Source organism: Aedes albopictus, chromosome 2 (genome assembly GCF_035046485.1).
Source record: "Aedes albopictus strain Foshan chromosome 2, AalbF5, whole genome shotgun sequence".
Taxonomy (NCBI): Eukaryota; Metazoa; Arthropoda; class Insecta; order Diptera; family Culicidae; genus Aedes; species Aedes albopictus.
This window is the reverse complement of record NC_085137.1, coordinates 238,082,075-238,100,130: the sequence shown is the minus strand read 5'-3', so window position 1 is coordinate 238,100,130 and position 18,056 is coordinate 238,082,075. Positions and strand designations below refer to the sequence as shown.

The following is an 18,056-nucleotide window of genomic DNA, read 5'->3' as shown; positions in this document are numbered from 1 at the left end:
ATATACAACTCATGTATATTCATACGTTCATAGCCATCGCTAGAACCAGAAACGAATTGAAATAAAAGTCGTTTCCCTCCCTTCCAACTTCCACTCACAGTACAGTCAGTGTATATAACGCCTACAAGTTATGCAACCAAAGCATGCTGTGCCGATTGACCTTATTCACCTCATTCACCACTCAATTTATCACCTTACGAACACTAAAAATAACCCCCCCTATCCATGGATCGCATCACCGACCCAACGGTGACTCCCAGATCTCCCATCCTTTCCGTCTAACAAATACCCCAGTCCGTGCTGGTTGTGGGGATGCAGAGGTGATCTCGGTCTTTAGTAGCAACAAACCAGCACACTCTAACATTCCTTTCCCTTCCCAACTGACTATAAGGACGTGGCCGGCGCCGTTATTGATCCAAAAAATGTATGAGCTGCTTAAATTGTACTTTGAGAATAAGTGGAGTGTCCCAGCCCTTATTCATTTGGATCTCAGTGCAATTGGTACCAGCTCAGATCAATCACGGAGGAGCAACCATTGACATGTATAGTCAGATTTGATCGATCGATCGATTGATCGATATTTAAATTTTACTTTGAAACAAGTATCGTGATGAGTACAAGGTCTTGGACCCCAGCTGGACCGTTATGCCAAAGGAAAAAATAGAAGAAACATATTTTTTTGAATAATATCCTCTCTCTCAAGTCGACCCTGTCTGAAAAATTGTGTTGTTTGGATTGCACTATATCGGTGCAACTCGACCAGTGCGAATAATTCCATTTTCGCCATTACCGAAAAGACCGAATTCTCCCGCAAACCGACCAACAACAGCCAGTCCAGTCCACACACTTACTCGGTACGCCATCATCGGGGTATACTCCCGGCCGAGTCAGTCCAAGCAGAAGTTGTACAGTAGCATCCAGCCAGCCAGCGGCATCTTGCAGTCAGTGTGTTCCTTTGCAATGTCCGGACCGACAGCAGCAGCAGCTTCCCCGCAAGCCAAGCCGGGCGACGAAATATGTGCCGAGCATGGAAACACTGCGTTTTTATGATTCCTTGCATGCACCGCAAATATGTGTATAATCCGAAGTTGTTCAAAAAACTGAACAAACAGTTCGTACACAGACCGCCCGCCCGAGTGTCTGAAAGCTGGTTACAAAGCAGTAGTGAAGGAGCTTGCTGCACTACATACTGCTGTACACTGTTGTACAACACAGACTCCGTCGTCGTCGTCATCCTTCCGGCCATTCGTCTGCGCTCGCTCCATTTGAGGCGGTGGTGGAGGCGGTTGCGGGGGAGAGCTAAAGTGGAAATAAAGGGAAATGCAATTGCTGCACCATTTCTGGGAGCAAATAAAAAGTGTTATGCATTCCGGTGCTGCAACGTAGCACTCAAGAAGAACCGGAAAGGGGTAAGCGCGAGAAAATTTAAGCCAACAGCTTGTGAGATTGCCACCCCGAAGTGTCGATAGCATGGAGTACGGTGCAGTCGAACACGACTGCACTTATGTGGAGCCTTTCTGACGAGTGAAGTTTTCTCTGTTTTATGATGTTCCAAAATTTGGATTCCGATGCGTACATAAGGTTCTGTAAATAGGCTAATCAGCTCACAAGAGAATAAAAAGCTTACAATTTGACTCGGAATATATTCTCGGATGAATCGTTGATGACTATTTGGCTTAATCGTGGATAAAGGGTGGCAGCTGAGGGCTAATATTGCTGACTATCTTATCCTGACTAGACTATCTTATGTATGTAAAGTGGAATGGGCTTCGAAATGGTGAATAGACAACCCTAAGCGTCCAACACAACTCTATTCCTCACAAACCCCTACCTCATGTTTTCACGGGTCAATCGATCACAAAGACCGCCAGCTAACAGTGTGCTTAGCTGGTAATGCAGCCTGGACACTGTTGTCCTTCTGACTTCAGCTACAGGGGATAGACAAAATGTTCGGGACATGCAAAATTTGGATAATAACACCTTTTTTTCTAGAACATTTATAACTTCGTGTAGAATAGCCCGATCTTTTCCAAATTTTATCCATTGATACACAACTAATTGATGAACTTACAGTAAAAATTTGAGAATATTTGATGCACTTTTCAAAAAGTTACAGCTAGTTGAACATTTTTGGAAAAGTGAAAATTCTGCCTTTCCCGATCATTTTGTCTATCCCCTGTAGATTGAAGAGGTACGTTCCGGGCGTCAGTTTTCCAAGGAAGTGCGGCTCAAACAGCGACTGTTCTAGCAAAAACTAGCACGATGCATCTCCAGCGAGTCAAGGGTGTTGGCCCAATAAGCCACCCAACATCATAGCGCTACAGGATCTTTTTTAGACCGGACATCGAGTGGTTACACTCTATCAAAGCTGTACTATTACCAATGATCTGGGAACAGGATTTATAGTGTTGGGCAAGATGCGACAACATGTGATCGGGTGGCAGCCGATCAACGCAAGGATGTGCATGTTGAGAGTTAAGGGCGTTTCTTCAACTACAGCATCATCAACGTCCACTGCCCACACGAAAGGAGACCCGATGACGAAAAAGAAGCGTTCTACGCGCAGTTAGAGCAAACATGCAATGGTTGCTCGCCACGTGGCGTGAAAATCGTTGTCGGCGACATGAACGCGCAGGTAGGAAGGGATGAAATGTACAGACCGGTGATCGGGCGAAACAGCCTACACGCCGTATCGAATGATAACGTCCAGCGATGCGTACACTTTGCAGCCTCCCGTGGTATGGTAGTCCGAAGCACCTTCTTCCCCCGCAAAGATATCCACAATGCCACTTGGAGATCACCCGACCATCAAACAGAAAACCAAATCGACCACGTTCTAATCGACGGTAAATTCTTCTCGGATATAACCAATAATGTCCGCACATACCACAGTGCGAATATAGAATCGGATCACTACTTAGTTGCTGTATGCACATTGGCGTATCTAGGATTTTTTCCTAGGGGGTGCCTAGGGGGTGCCAGTTTCAGTGGTTCTCAGGTTGCTTTCTTTTAAGGAAATACCGATCCGACCACAATTTCTTAGTATAATGCTATACTGCGTCGCGGGAAAATAGAACTTGTATTTTCAGATTGAACTTAACCCTAAAAGGGATACCTGGGGTCCATTGGACCCCAGGCGCCTTTCAGAGCTCGTCTTTGATGGAACACACTCAGCGAGGTGACGAAACTGAGGCCATGAAGGTATCCCTTTTAGGGTTAAGGACAGACTTGTTAGAATCCCTAAATGGCCGCCACAATGGCTGACATTGGCACCTACTCACGATTTCGAGGGCACAAATCTCTTCGTAAACAAAACCAGTGCACCTGATCTTTTTATTTTAAGCTTATTACGAGTGAGCAAGAACAGAATAATGAAATGCACTCTTGTGTGAAGCTTGCTTCTTGAGATTTGTGCGTTTGAAGTTTTGATGCACTGTTGAAGCGGGATTTCATGACGTTTGTCCTTGAGTACTTAACGATTGTCTGATTATCGCGATAACCCCTGTTTTGTGCATTGAAAACAATCAGGTCCATTAGAATACATTTTCGAAGTAATTATTAGACGTGTAAATTTCGGAAACTATAAAATGTCCACCATTTATCGTGACATCCTCTTTGTTTTACTGCATGATAACAACCCTTATAAAAATAGCTTTCAAGAACAATTTATGAAATATAAATACTTAAAATTTTAAAATCAGAATACATATTTGCATTTTTTGTTTGACCACAAAATTAATGGCTAAAAAGCGTTTTTTTAATTAGTTGAATATTACCACGTGGACACGAAAATACTTTTACAGAAAAATTGTGAGTATGATTCTCAAAACTACAAAATTCGCACTCGATTATCCTGAGTTCCTTTCCCCGAGCAGAAGAAAATATCAACAGTATAATAAAATATGTTATTTTGGCCTAATAACTGTATAACGGAATCAGTAATTTTTATGTTATTAGCATAACATATTATGTTGTAAACTTGTCTGTCATAAGCGGCAAAATAACAAATATCATAACAAAAAAATGTTCCTAGAAGAATAATTCAATAACATGTTTTGTTAGATCAATTACAACTTAATAACAGGAAATTTGTGAACTTGTTACTGTTGTGTTATTCTTCATCACATATTTGTACATTCTCTATAGCAGAATAATAACTAAAAATGTTCTACAACAAAATATATTATTGAAATGTTATCTTGTAGATATATCCCAAAAATTTGTATAACAAAATAAGATTGCCCAACAAAACATATTATTAAAAAGATATATTTTGATAAGTTAACAATAACAAATTAAGATATAAGAACAGGCTTTGTGATCCTGTTGTTATCAATTTGCCATTCTCCTCTGCTCGGGTCTAAGCTTCACTAACATATTATCAATCAGGTTGAAACCCGGAATTTGGTGCGAGCGCACTTCAATTTTTCTCATCGGGATCCTGATGTTCGCACCAAATTCCGATTTCGACAGCATTGGTAATCATCATCTATATATATAAAAATGCAGTGGCATACGTGGGACCGCGCATAACTTGCGAACGGATGGTCCGATTTGAGTCGTCTAAGTTTTGTTCTGTTAGTTTTCACCCAAGGAAGGTTTATAAGCCATAAAACATGGGAAAATTGAGAGTTTTTAAAAATCGGGTTTTCATACATTTTGAACGGGGATTTGGGCTTGGCTAGAAACTTGAAACGTCAAAAAACGCAGTAGGCAAGACAAAGTTTGCCGGGTACAGCTAGTATATTAGTATATCTGGTAAATGGAATGCTGTAGAAACACAAACTTCAGCGCACGAAAATGTGCGGTTTTGGTCTTTGGAAGCTCTTAAAGTGGTTCTTTGACGACTTTGATGAGAAAATTGAAATATAAAGCGAAAAAACTGTTTTGCCCAAATTTTGAGCATTTTCCCATAGTTTTCAAAGGGTGACGCTAGAACAAATCGTTTTATCGCTCTAACTTTTGTGTTTCAATTTTCTCATCAAAGTCGCTAAAGAACCACTTTTAGAGCTTTTAAAAACGCACATTTTCGTGCGCTGAAAATGTTGCTACGTCATTCCGTTCAAAAGATATTGATGATTTTCTAGAAAATATAGGTACTTTTCAACTATTTTTTTCTTGAGTTACAAAAATAACACCTCTCTAATTTTCTTTTATATGTTTTATAACAATATTTCTTCTTTTGAATGCTGGAAAAAGATATTTTTATCTTTGCCCCAACCCGTAATATCGTTTTTTGAATACCCAGTAAACATTTAGGTCTGTATAATTTGTGTTATACATCACCATATGAAAACCATTTCACTCGTATAAACTGCACGAAACAGCCCTATGCATACCAAAGTGGAGGCCATATATACACTTCTGACGACTTATTTTGATTACTTTTTGCCATTAATACGACGCCCCAAACTAACGATGAATAATGCAAAATTTAGATTTCGTATGATTATTAATAGGATGTTCTAAATAATCAACGAAAAAAAAAATATTGACATCCAGTCCAGAACACACGACCTCCAGATTCACAGTCTGACTCCATACCACTGTATCAACTCAGCTTCCTTGAAAACATGTGAAATTTGGCCCAATATAAACTCAACCTTCCTCAGCAGTTGATATTGAGGTTCGACGGCAACTTTTTATAAGTCATTGCGACTTCGATCGATGGTTCTCTGGCTTGATGTTTCATATAATTGCATGAAAGATTATACAACTTATGGCGACTTCGAAAGAATCCAGTTACGGCTAGTTTTGTTTACATCGGAACAGTCGTCGTCGTCGTCGTCGTCGCCGTCGCGGGGGAAAATAAATTCGCACGAATCGCGGTCCAGTGAAAACCTCTAGTGAAATCTTGTGTATATTTCCTGTGTTTAGCTTCAATTGTGCACCAGCTGCGGATAAACCATAGGATGATGCAGAAATACGCTCCTGGGAGTTCGGCTGCAGGTGGACTGCTAACTTCTTTCCAGCCGGGCATGATTCGTACGGCTGTGATGTGATAAAGTTCCGGGGCTGAAAAAATGAATGTGGTGCTAAGCTTCAAGCTGTCTTAGTAGCTAACGAAACTGCATTGAATGGAATTGAACATCATTACAGTGGATAAAGAGTAAGTACAATCACGAGCTTGTGCAAAACACTATAAAGGACCAGCCAGGCGGTGGCCTGCGCGCTGGAAGAAAAAGTGATGGTGTTCCGCGGCGGCAGTTCCATAATTACATTGAAAAGGCATATTCCGATTAATTTATTGCCGCAGAGTTATTCAATCTCATCGAGACAAGATTGTGACTTGAATTCTCTACGAAGAATAATAATTATGCATTATTGGAAGAAAGCAGAGTTTTAGCTAATATAAGCTCACTTTCCAGAGTACGAAATATGGGTGATAATTTTCACTAAGCCAGTGCGATTCTGTTCGACATATCTGTAATCTAATATGTGATCTGTCAGTTTGATGCTACTTTCTTGATTTTGAATGGCATTATTTACGGTTTGGTTTGCTTCCAAAATAGAAAATCATTAATGAATCGCAGTGATGATTTATATGCAATTCATTTTGTCGATCTTGTAGAAAGATGCAACATTATTTACGATGCTGATTTTTATTGAAAGAATAAGCGATTTCGCAAGTACTACCGTATGCGATATGTGGTTTACTGGGTAAACTATGATTTTTGAAGAAAAACACTCATAACTTTTGAACAAAAAAAAAAAATAACGGTCGTCTCAGCGCGAAACGACGCTTTCAAATGCTCTACAAGTGTTTCTTGGGCGATATCTTCAAATCGGTCAATTTTGAAGCTACAAAAAAACTGTATTCAGCAAACATGCTCAAAATTGATAGATCTCCAACTTTGCCGAAGAATGTGTATGGTTATTCTTGCAAATAAAACAGTTTGGTTTCCAATTTCTGTGAAAATATGGACCACCTTAATTTTCATGTTTATTATTAGCAACAACTTAGTAGAAGACCATATTTGTCTAAAAAATCATTTGAAGGCGCTGCATGCATCTTTCCTCTTAAATCTGGTTCGTGGACCATTGTGCATTGTTTTGTTAGTGTCAGCAATTCTATTGATATTTGCTTTTAAAAATTCTCCAATTATTCTTCAGACAATTCCTTAGGGAATTCTTTTAGTGAAGCCATTCGACAATGACTCTGGAAACTTTTTTAAATATCTTCGACAAGTCATTCTTCTTTTTTGGATTCTCGTCCATTTTTTGGACTTTTATTATTTTATGCTATTCGGTATTCCTTCGCCAATGCCTTCGAAAACTCCTTCAAAAAGTCTTTCATAAATCGCTTCTATAATTTTATTGAAACATTTTCAGACACTTCCGTCTAGATTTCTTCAGTTTTTATGTAAGGAATTCCTGCAGCAGATGATTCCGGAATACCTTCGGCAATTCCGATGTTTCTTACATTGAACATTTATTCGGGAGTTTCATCAGCAAGTCATTCGAAAATTTTGGCAACTTCGATTATTACTTTTGGGAACTTCGTTGGTTATTCCTTTTGAAATTGATTCGGCAAATTTCTTAGTGATTTCCTTCGACAATTTATTTGAAAAAAAAATAATAAAAAACTTTGGCGGTTCTTTAAAAATTCTGTCACGGTGATTCTACGGAAATTTGGGGTTCTTTTTAATTTTTCTTCAGAAATTCCTTTAATGCTTTCGGAAAATTCATTGAGAATTTCTTCGAATTCATTTCTTTGTTTTTTTTATAGAAAACATAGAATACTTCGGCAATTTATTTTGATATAGAATTTGGCCAATTTCCTTAAAAAGTCTTAATATTTTTTATTCAGGAATTCCTCTGGTAATTCTTAGATGAATTCTTTTGGCAACTACTCTGAAAGCTCTAATGTAATTTTGATGGATTTTTTTTCCGACAATTTCTTGGGAAATTTTTTCAGTAATTTTTTTGTGAATTTCATGGGATTTTCTTTGACCAAGACCAGTTGAGAATTTTAGATTTTCCAATTCAGCAACTTTCGGAAGCAATGAATATAAATACATAAAGAATTTCAAAAATAATCACAATAAAATTGCCTAATAAATCCACAAAATAACTGAAAAAGAAATTGCTGATATAATTTTAGAGGAATAGCCATTGAAATTAAGCAAAAAAAAAATCCAAAGAAATTGCTGATGAAATTATCAAAAAAAAAAAAAATTACCATGTCGAAGGAATTCTCAAAGAAATGGTCATACTACGACTGTAGGGAATACGGAGTCGTAGGTTCTAATCCCACCAGAACGCGTTTTTTTCGCATATTCATCTCTCTTGCCAATTAGCAACATTCTGTGTTTTCTAATTAATTACAAGTGTTTCCCTGTACCTTCTAGGATTTCTCTGGAAATTCCAACTATTCCCGAAATTCGATTAGGGATTCCTCTAGAGAGTTCTACTGCAATTCCTTTAAGAAGCCCAAGAGGAGTTCCAGGAGTAATACCGTGATTAATTTCTATAGTAATTCACAAATAAAAATTCTAGAATAATTCCTGTATGAGTCTCTAGAAAAATCCATGGAAGTATCAAAGGCAATTCTGGAAGTAACCTAGGAACACTGCCTATAAGAATCCTAGCTAGGAGGCCAGGAGAAATCCCTAGAGGGATTCCTGCAGGTATCACCGTGAGAATTTCTTGACGAGACCTACAGGAGGCATTCCTAAAACATTAGAAGCAGCAGGAATTTTTTTTTCTTTTTTATTATTGTGTATTTTAATTTATGCTACTACGCTTATGGAATCCCAGGAGTTCCTGGAGAAGAGAATTTCCTGGATGAATCCAATGGGAAATATTTGGAGAAATTCCAGGAAAACCTTTAGGATTTCCAGGAGGAAACACTGAAGGTACTTCTGAAATGCTCCTAGAAAGATTGCCTTGAAGAATCCCACCAAGCTTTGGAGGAATCCTTGGAGGAATTCTTAAAATAATTCCTAGAAAAATTCCGGGAGATATTACAGTAAGAAATTTTGGAGGAGTCCTAGGGGGTATTGCTGGAAGAACCACAGTAGGAACTGCTTGAGAAATCCAGCGGAAATTCCTGGAGGAAGACCAAGTGGAGTTCCTGGAGAAATCCCATGAGAAATTTGTCAGAGTATCCTTGTATGAAATATCTTTCATACAAATACCTGGAGGATCACCGGAGAGCTTCTGAAGAAATCACAGGAAAAATCTCAGGAGGTATTGTTAAAAGTATTCTGGGGTGTATCATTGTAGAAATCTCAGCAGAAATCCTAGGAGGTATTACTGGAGGAAACTATACAAGAATTTATAGAGAAACCCAATGAGGTATGCCTGGCGGAATCCAAAAAAAAATCCTTGGAATGCCAAGAGAAGCCCCTGCAAGAACCGGTAGAGGTATTCTTGAAAAAAATTTAGAGAAGGTCCTGAAGGATTCGCGAGGAATTTCTGAAGAAATATCAGGAAGATTTCTCGGGAGAATTCCAGCTATAATGCTAGGATAAATTCGTAAAGGAATCACAAGAAGAATATCTGGACGTATCATAGTAAGAATTTCTGAAGGGATTGCTGTAAGAACCTTAGGAGGAGTTGTTTGAGGTATTCTTGGAGGAAGGCCAAAGGGAGTTTCTGGAGGAATCCCATGAGGAATTTGTATAGAAATTCCTGAATGAGTCCTTGGAGAAATCCCTGGTAGGACAACCAAAGAAATTTCTGCAAGAATTCCAGGAAGATTACCTGGAAAGAAGCCAAGAGAAAACTCTAGAAGAATCCGTAGCATAATTTCTGAACTACCATAGTTAGATTAGAATGAATTAAGGAAGAATAGTTGGAAGAACCGCAGGAATTGCTAGAAGAATCCCAGCTGGAATAACTGGAGCAGCACTTCCCAAAATTGGGAAGCGGATCTTGGGAGTTTGGGAAGCGCGGATCTGAAGGAATTCCTAGAATTCAGGGAGGTATCATAGAAGTAATTTCTATAGAAATCCTTGAATCAGGAATGCCGGGGTATCCTAAAAGAAGTTCCTCTACCAAGTGCCCGGAGGAATACCTACAGTTCTCCTTGAAAGAATCGATAGAAGTATACTGGAGGAATCCCTGATAGAATCGCAGGAGGAATTTTTTGAGGAATCTCAAGAAAATTTCCCGAAAGTATTGCAGCATGTAAGTATGCCAGGTGAAATCCCTAGAAGTATTTCTGAAGGAGTTATAATGGGAATTGCTTGAAGAATTCCAGCCGGAATTCATGGAGGAAGGCCAATAGAAGTACTTGGAGAAATCCCCTGCGGAATTTCTGGAATAACCTCTAGAGGAAATCCTGGTTAAATCCTTGAAGAAATCTCTGGAAGAATCACCGAAGGGATTTTTAGAAAAAATCCCAGGATGATTTTCTGGAAGAATTTCCGAAAGAACATCCCTAGTAGAATTCCTGAAGGTATCACAGTGAGAATTATTGGAGGAGTTCTAAGAAAACTTACTGGAATCCTAGCCACAGCTCCCGGGGGAAGGCCGATATAAGCTCCTGGAGGAATTTCATGAGAAATTTCTGGATGAATCTCTGAATAAAATCTCTGAAGGAATTCCTGGAAGAATCACCGGAAGAAACTTCTGAAAGAATCCCAGGAAGGTTTTGCTGAATAACCCCACCAGGAATTCCTGAAGAAATCTCAAAAACAATTTTTAGAAGAATTCCAAGAAGTGCCATAGTAAGAATTTCGAAAGAAATACTACGAGAAATTGCTGGATCAATCTCCGTTGAAATTTCTAGTATGTACAACCCCATCTGAACAGCCTGGAGAATCCTGAGAGAAGTTTATTAAAGAAATATCGAAGGGAATCCATAAAGGAAGCCTAGAAAAATCACTGTTTGAATAGATAAAGGTATTACTGGAGGAATCCATGAAGAAGTCTGTTGATTGTTCTTACCAATATCCAAAACGCCAAAACGTGTAACAGGTGTATAAGTAATTCCGGGTGTGTTTATGTTTTTTTTTTTTCAAATGTGCCTTTAATAAATATTGAAATTTATTGTGTGAAATTTTAAATTTTAGGTGACTGTCAAGGAAAAATTCTAAGGGGTGCCAAATTTGTTCTAGGGGGTGCCAGGCACCCCTGGAACCCCCCTAGCTACGCCAATGTGTATGCATGCGCTCAAAACTTTCGATGGTTATCACCACGCGTCGAAGTCGAACGCCGCGGCTCAACATCGAGCAGCTGCGTAACGTAGAAGTGGCTCAAGACTACGCGCAGCAGTTAGCAGTGGCCCTACCAACGGAAGAGCAGCTTGGCGCAGCTACACTTGAAGATGGCTGGAGGGACATCCGATCCGCCATAGGTAGTACCTCGGCTACAGCACTAGGCTTCACGACTCCGAATCACAGAAACGACTGGTATGACGGCGAATGTGAATAGTTGGAAAACGAGAAGAATGCAGCAATGGGCGAGAATGCAGCATGGGCGAGAATGCTGCAACACCGTACGAGAGCGAATTAGACACGTTACAAACAGGCGCGGAACAGGCAGAACTCAGTCTACCCCGAGGTCAGGTATCATACCAAGAAAAGGTATTGGTCGGTTGTCCAGGTATTGAAAATAATTTATTTTGGTATTTTGTGGGTGTTGATACAATGCCTCAACGAGTTATTGAGTTGGAGTTGAGGACTGCTTGAGGCATTATTGAATTATGGAAAAATCGCTATTTGTATGGAAATAGCGCCGATTATTATTTAGGTTTTGCCATACCTGATGTCATTATTCACGCGTTATGCACAAAATACACACCAGTTATTATTTTAGGTATTTTACTTCTTATGCAGGGCTACTTAATACCTCATTCAGGTTGTAGGTATTCGGATTTCCATACCTGAGTTAGTTATTCTTCAGCTATTTTCTCCTGCTCGGGTCCGGATGCCTAAATAATAACTGGTGTGTATTCTGTGCATAACGCGTGAATAATGACATCAGGTATGGCAAAACCTAAATAATAATCAGCGATTTTTCCATACAAATAGTGATTTTTCCATAATTGAATAATACCTCAATCAGTCCTCAACACCAAATCAATAACTCGTTAAGGTATTTTATCAATACCTACAAAATACCTAATTAAGTTATTTTCAATACCTGGATAACCGACCAATACCATGTCTTGGTATGATACCTGACTTTGGTATGCTCCAGTCAGGGATGGGAACACTCACTTGCAAAAAGTTACACTCACTTGTTGTTTCCTCAGCTCAGAAGTTTGCAATCAAGAAATGATGTATGGACGACTTTTGCCTTGTGGTTTTGTCTAAAAGTTTGCCGAATAGTGTGAGGGTCGCACACGCATACTAAGGTCATGACAGAGCTGTAAAAGCGACTCTCCACGAGGTGAGTGTAATTTACATTCACCTTGTGGAGAGTTGCCTTCGCAGCTCCCTCACGACTTCGGTATGCGTGTGCGACCCCTACTCTATTCGGAAAACTTTTAAACAAAACCACAAGGCAAAAGTCGTCCATACATCGTTTCTTGATTGCAAGCTTCTGAGCTGAGAAAACAGCAAGTGAATGTAACTCTTTGCAAGTGAGTGTTCCCATCCTTGGCTCCAGTTATGTGTCAGTTATTTATTCCTGCTCGGGTGCAGAAGCGCCAGCAGGAAGAACGAGATCGCGAAGCGATGGAAGAGCTGTTTCGCGTTAAGGACACACGAAAGTTTTACGAGAAGCTGAACCGCTCGCGCAGAGGTTTTGTGCCACAAGCCGACATGACCGAGATAATCACGGGAATATTCTCACGAGTGAGCGTGAGGTGGTCGAGAGGTGGCGGCAACATTACGATGAACACCTGAATGGCGACGTTACAAGTACCGAAGGCGGCGTGGCAACAGATCTAGGAGTATGTGCACAGGACGAAACACTTCCAGTCCCTGACCTCCAAGAGATTGAGGAGGAGGTTGACCGGTTGAAAAACAACAAAGCCGCTGGAGCAGATCAACTACCAAGCAAGCTTCTAAAATACGGTGGAGAAGCACTGGTGAGAACACTACACTGAGTCATTACCAAGATTTGGGAGACCGGAGGAATAGATGGAAGGTACACGCAAAAAAATCCGTTCCGATATACATGAACTCCCAATCACGGCAACGAGAACAAACGGGAACTATGCATAGCAACGATAACAACAATAATAAATGTACACCGTGAACTAGATGTCACGGTATCGAGAACGCCCATATTGACAGCTGGAACTAGTTCCAGTTCACGGTGTATATTTGCTTGTTCTCATATTCGCGATTGTTTGTTCACGTTTATCAGAACGGTTTTCTGAGCGTGTATCGTGTGTCCCATCTACAAAAAGGGCGACAAGTTGGATTGAGGGAACTACCGCGCGATCACACTACTGAGCGCCGCCTACAAGATACTCTTTCAAATTTTATGCCGCTGTCTATCACCGATTGCAAGAGAGTTCGTGGGACAATATCAGGCTGGATTCATGGGCGAACGTGCTTCAACGGACCAGATGTTCGCCATCCGCCAGGTGTTGCAGAAATGCCGCGAATACAACGTGCCCACACATCACTTGTTCATCGATTTCAAATCGGCGTATGATACAATCGATCGAGAACAGCAATGGCAGATTATGCATTAACATTAGATTATGGATTCCCGGATAAACTGATACGATTGATCAAGGCGACGATGGATCGAGTGATGTGCGTAGTTCAAGTATCAGGGACACTCTCGAGTCCCTTCGAATCTCGCAGAGGGTTACGGCAAGGTGATGGTCTTTCGTGCTTGCTGTTCAACATTGCGTTAGAGGATGTAATAAGGAGAGCGGGGATTAACACGAGTGGTACGATTTTCACGAAGTCCGTTCAGCTGCTTGGTTTCGCTGATGATATTGATATGATTGCTCGTAAATTTGAGACGATGGCGGAAACGTACATCCGACTAAACAGTGAAGCCAGGCAAATTGGATTAGTCATTAATGTATCGAAGGCAAAGTACACGATGGCAAAGGGCTCCAGGGAGGAATCACCGCGCCCGCCAGCCCGAATTTATATCGACGGTGATGATATCGAAGCGGTTGAAGAATTCATGTACTTGAGCTCACTGGTGACCGCCAACAACGACACCAGCAGAGAAATACAGAGACGTATTGTGGCAGGAAATCGAGCTTACTTTGGACTCGGCAGAACTCTAGGATCGAACAAAGTTCGCCGTCACACGAAGTTAACCATCTACAAAACGCTGATCAGACCGGTAGTTTTTGTATGGGCTCGAAGCACGCTCTATACGTACAGAGGACCAACGCTACCTTGGAGTTTCCGAACGGAAGGTGTTGCGTACCATCTACGGCGGGGTACACAATATGGAATACGGAACTTGGAGAAAGCGAATGAACCACGAGCTGCATCAGCTCCTGTAGAGAATCAACCATCGTCCATACCGCGAAAATTGGAAGGCTTTGATGGGTGGATCACTTCGTCAGGGAGTCGAATAGCAACACAATTAAAATGGCTCTCGAGAGCAATCAGACCGGTACAAGAAATCGTGATGTGCAGCTAGTTAGGTGTGTCGATAAGTAGAGGACGGTCCGCAATCCGCAGAGTGTGGTACTGGAGACGCACAGAAATGAACCGAGTCGAATGGAGAAGACTCCTACGTACAGCAGAGGACACTTCGGTCTTAGTCTGTCCGGAAAGTTAAGTTATGTAAAGTAAAATAAGAAAGAATTCACTAGACGGCATAGGGCCTGTCCATCAACTACGTAGACTCAGATGGGGGGACGGGGGGTCTGGTCAAAGTCTGCGGTCCATACAAATTTCGAAAATTTTGTATGGACGAAAGTCTACGAGGGGGAGGGGGGGTCTGAGATTGCCAAAATCGAGTCTACGTAGTTTATGGACAGCGCCATACCACTACATGGGCCAACCACACCACTTTTCCGCATGTTTCACGGTTCGATAGAAAATTGATTGTCCCAATCGGAATGTCGTATCAGCGATCCTCCTAGGTATTCCCTTTTCGCTGCCAGGATTAGAACCAGGACACACATCGGCAGCATCAGCCACGAAAATTCCCCAAAAATCCACGCACCATCAACAGACCTACTCCACCGGAACGAGGAAGAGGTTTATCTTTTATCACATCGTCGTCGTCGTTCTGTTACTCGATTTCAGGCGAGATGGCAGTTCACGTTTCAAACGAGCAACGCAACGGTGGTGGTGTTGAAGCGAAATGCCGAGAAAATGGTTGTTGTCTTTCGGGTTGTTGGTTGACGAGGGCCACTTTCCGGTCCCGCGAGGGTTGCCTCTCACACTCGAAAACGGTACACTTTTTTATCGTTCGAAGGTGGGTCCTTCCTAGGCGTCGTCGTCGTCGTCGTCGATGCGGGGTTGTCAAATTGCAGCCTCCGAATGAGAAGAAAATCGAGGGACAGCAGCTCAGCGCTAGCAGTCAGCGTTCGGAATCTCCATTTTTCCCGATGCTTTGTCGTCGTTGAGTTCAATCTGCAAGATATCACGTTTTCACCTTCGTCGTCGTCTCTGTTTGACTTTGTATTGATTTTTATTCTGCCACTTGACGACAGAGGAAGCACGGTAGATAAGGATGTTCGGTTGGCTTTTATTTGACCAGCCCCAGGAGACAATCTGATTTCAATTTGACGATACGGGTTGCAATTTCGTCGGGAAACGAAAACTTTGGTAATTTGATTCATTGTGGTTGTATTTTGTCAGAGTGCTGTTTCACTGTTGAACATGGAACGCATTAATTTCCGCAAAATTTGTATAAGTACACGGCACGGTAAAGGCTGAGTATGCTGCGCAATTCAGATCCCATTGTGAACCACTAGCCTCTGCCCATCAACTCCTATCCCTACCTTCACGCGGTACCGGTCGGAAACTATGAACAACCTTAGGGAAGATCGGGTAACCAACCCCGGTGGGAACTTTGGTCGTAGGCTGACAGGGAACCCGAGCAGAAGGGAATAACAACAGCATAAGGAGCTGTGTTATTTGGGCAAAATAACTGAATAATAAAAACGATTATTGCTAAGTTATTACCATAACATATTGTGTTATAAACTTGTCTGTCATAAGCGACAAAATAACAAATTCCATAACAAAAAAATATTTCTGGGAAACCATTTCAATAACTTGTTTTGTTAGTTTCAATAACAATTAAATAACAGTGAATTCGGAAAATATTTCAATAACAATTTTTTATATTAATATGCTATTGATAATAATCGGAAAGCAGAATTTGCTATGATATCAAACTCGTTACTAAATAAGTTATAATACTTATTATATAAAATTGTTCGCTTTGTCTCACAAGCCCGCCAATAACATGAGGTTCATCACTCTGACGTAAGAAATATTTTCAAATGATCGAAAAATACTATATTCAGTTTTTAATTCATTCTATGAGATTTGAAGTCGCAAGATAATCGAACTTTAGTAATTTCTATATTATCAAATACGACGAGCTTCGATTTCCACCTGTAATTGATAAACTGTTTTACTTTAATTGTTTTCGGAGCACGGTTTTGAAATCAACACGTGTACTTGAAAAAGTTTGATCGTCGATAGCAATTTGTGATTTTTGTTTTGTTTTTTTTTTCAGCATTGAAACTGAAGAATTTTTAGAATGCTCAACAGTTTTGCAGAAAATTTTTGGGATATTGGAAATATTGTACAGATTATTACAATTTTTCTGAAAACATTGTTTTAATTCCTCCGATTTTTCCCTGGATTCAAGAATTATGTCGAATATTTCTCCTGAATTCTACAAGGTTTTCACCAAAAAATTTTCTATAATTTCTCCTGAACTTCCTCTGATGATTCCTACAGGACTTTCGCCAGAATTTGTTGCAATATTTTTTTTTTTTCTAAAATTCCTCTATTTATTTCTCGAGGGTTTCCGTCCAAAACTCCTTATATGTTTATCAAGTGACTTAGTCATAAAATTCTTCTAGAAATTCGTCGACAGATTTGGTCATAAACTTTTCCATAAATGACTCCAAAAATCATCCAGAAATTTCTCCGGGAGTTCTTCTACGGAATCTTTCATGGATTTTCAAAAAATCTTCTAGAAATTCTTCCAGAATACTGCATAGAATCCCTTCAAGGATTTCTTCAGAATTTCCTGTGATCATTAGTCCTGAAGTTCATTTTAAGATTTCTCTGAAAATTTCTTTTAGGATTTCACCAGGAATTTTTCAAAAGATTCTGCCAAGAATTCTAATAATTGCTCAGAAGAAATACCTTCGAAATTTCTAAGAAAATTACGCGAGGAGTTCTCTTGAAGACTTCTCCAGGGATTCATCGAAAGTTCCTCCAGAACTTCCAAGTGCTTATCCGAAAATTATTTAAGGAATTCTTAAAAGGAGTCGTTCAGAAATTTCCTTCTTAACTGAATACAAAAATTTAACAACACAAAGGGACAGGTCATAATTGTGGAATTGTGGTATTGATAAGTGGATCAATACTACAATAATAACTAAACTTGTACTTCAACAAAACATATTATTTAAATGTAATTTAGTTAATGTACATCAATAGCTTGATTATAACAAAATAAGATTGTCCAACAAAATTTGTTATGGAAAAGCTATGCCATGATAATTTAATAATACCCAAGCAACACACATGTTATATAAGAGTTACGACAGCGCAAGTTTTGGTTGTATAGAAGTTAATTTTACGTAATTCTAACATTGTGTTGAAAAAACGTCAAATAAACTTCTATACAACCAAAACTTGCGCTGCCGTAACTAATATATAACATGTGTGTTGCTTGGGTAACAAAACAAGATATAAAAACAGGCTATGTGATTTCGTAGTTGTTAACTTGCTATTCTCCTCTGCTCGGGAAGGGGGGATTTGCTTCGGCAAACCTGAGCGTCTGTTCTCCAGGAGGAGCGGCTCACAACAGCGTCTGATCCCCATGTTAGGAGCGGCTGATCTACGTTCGAGTGCCAGGGAAGGACTCTAAGCTCAATTGTGCACTATGGTCCTCCGGAAAGTTGGGGTTGGTGTCAGGCCCTACGAGCCAGCCGTAAAAAACCATTGTAACGGAAAATCAGCAACAGAATAATA

General features: G+C 40.2%; 1 long non-coding RNA gene across 1 annotated transcript in view; it reads left to right on the top strand.

Annotated features, from left to right (window-relative positions):
- LOC134287976 (uncharacterized) overlaps window positions 1–18,056 on the top strand; it is a 525,221-nt gene that overhangs the window by 109,076 nt on the left and 398,089 nt on the right. The window lies entirely within an intron of this gene.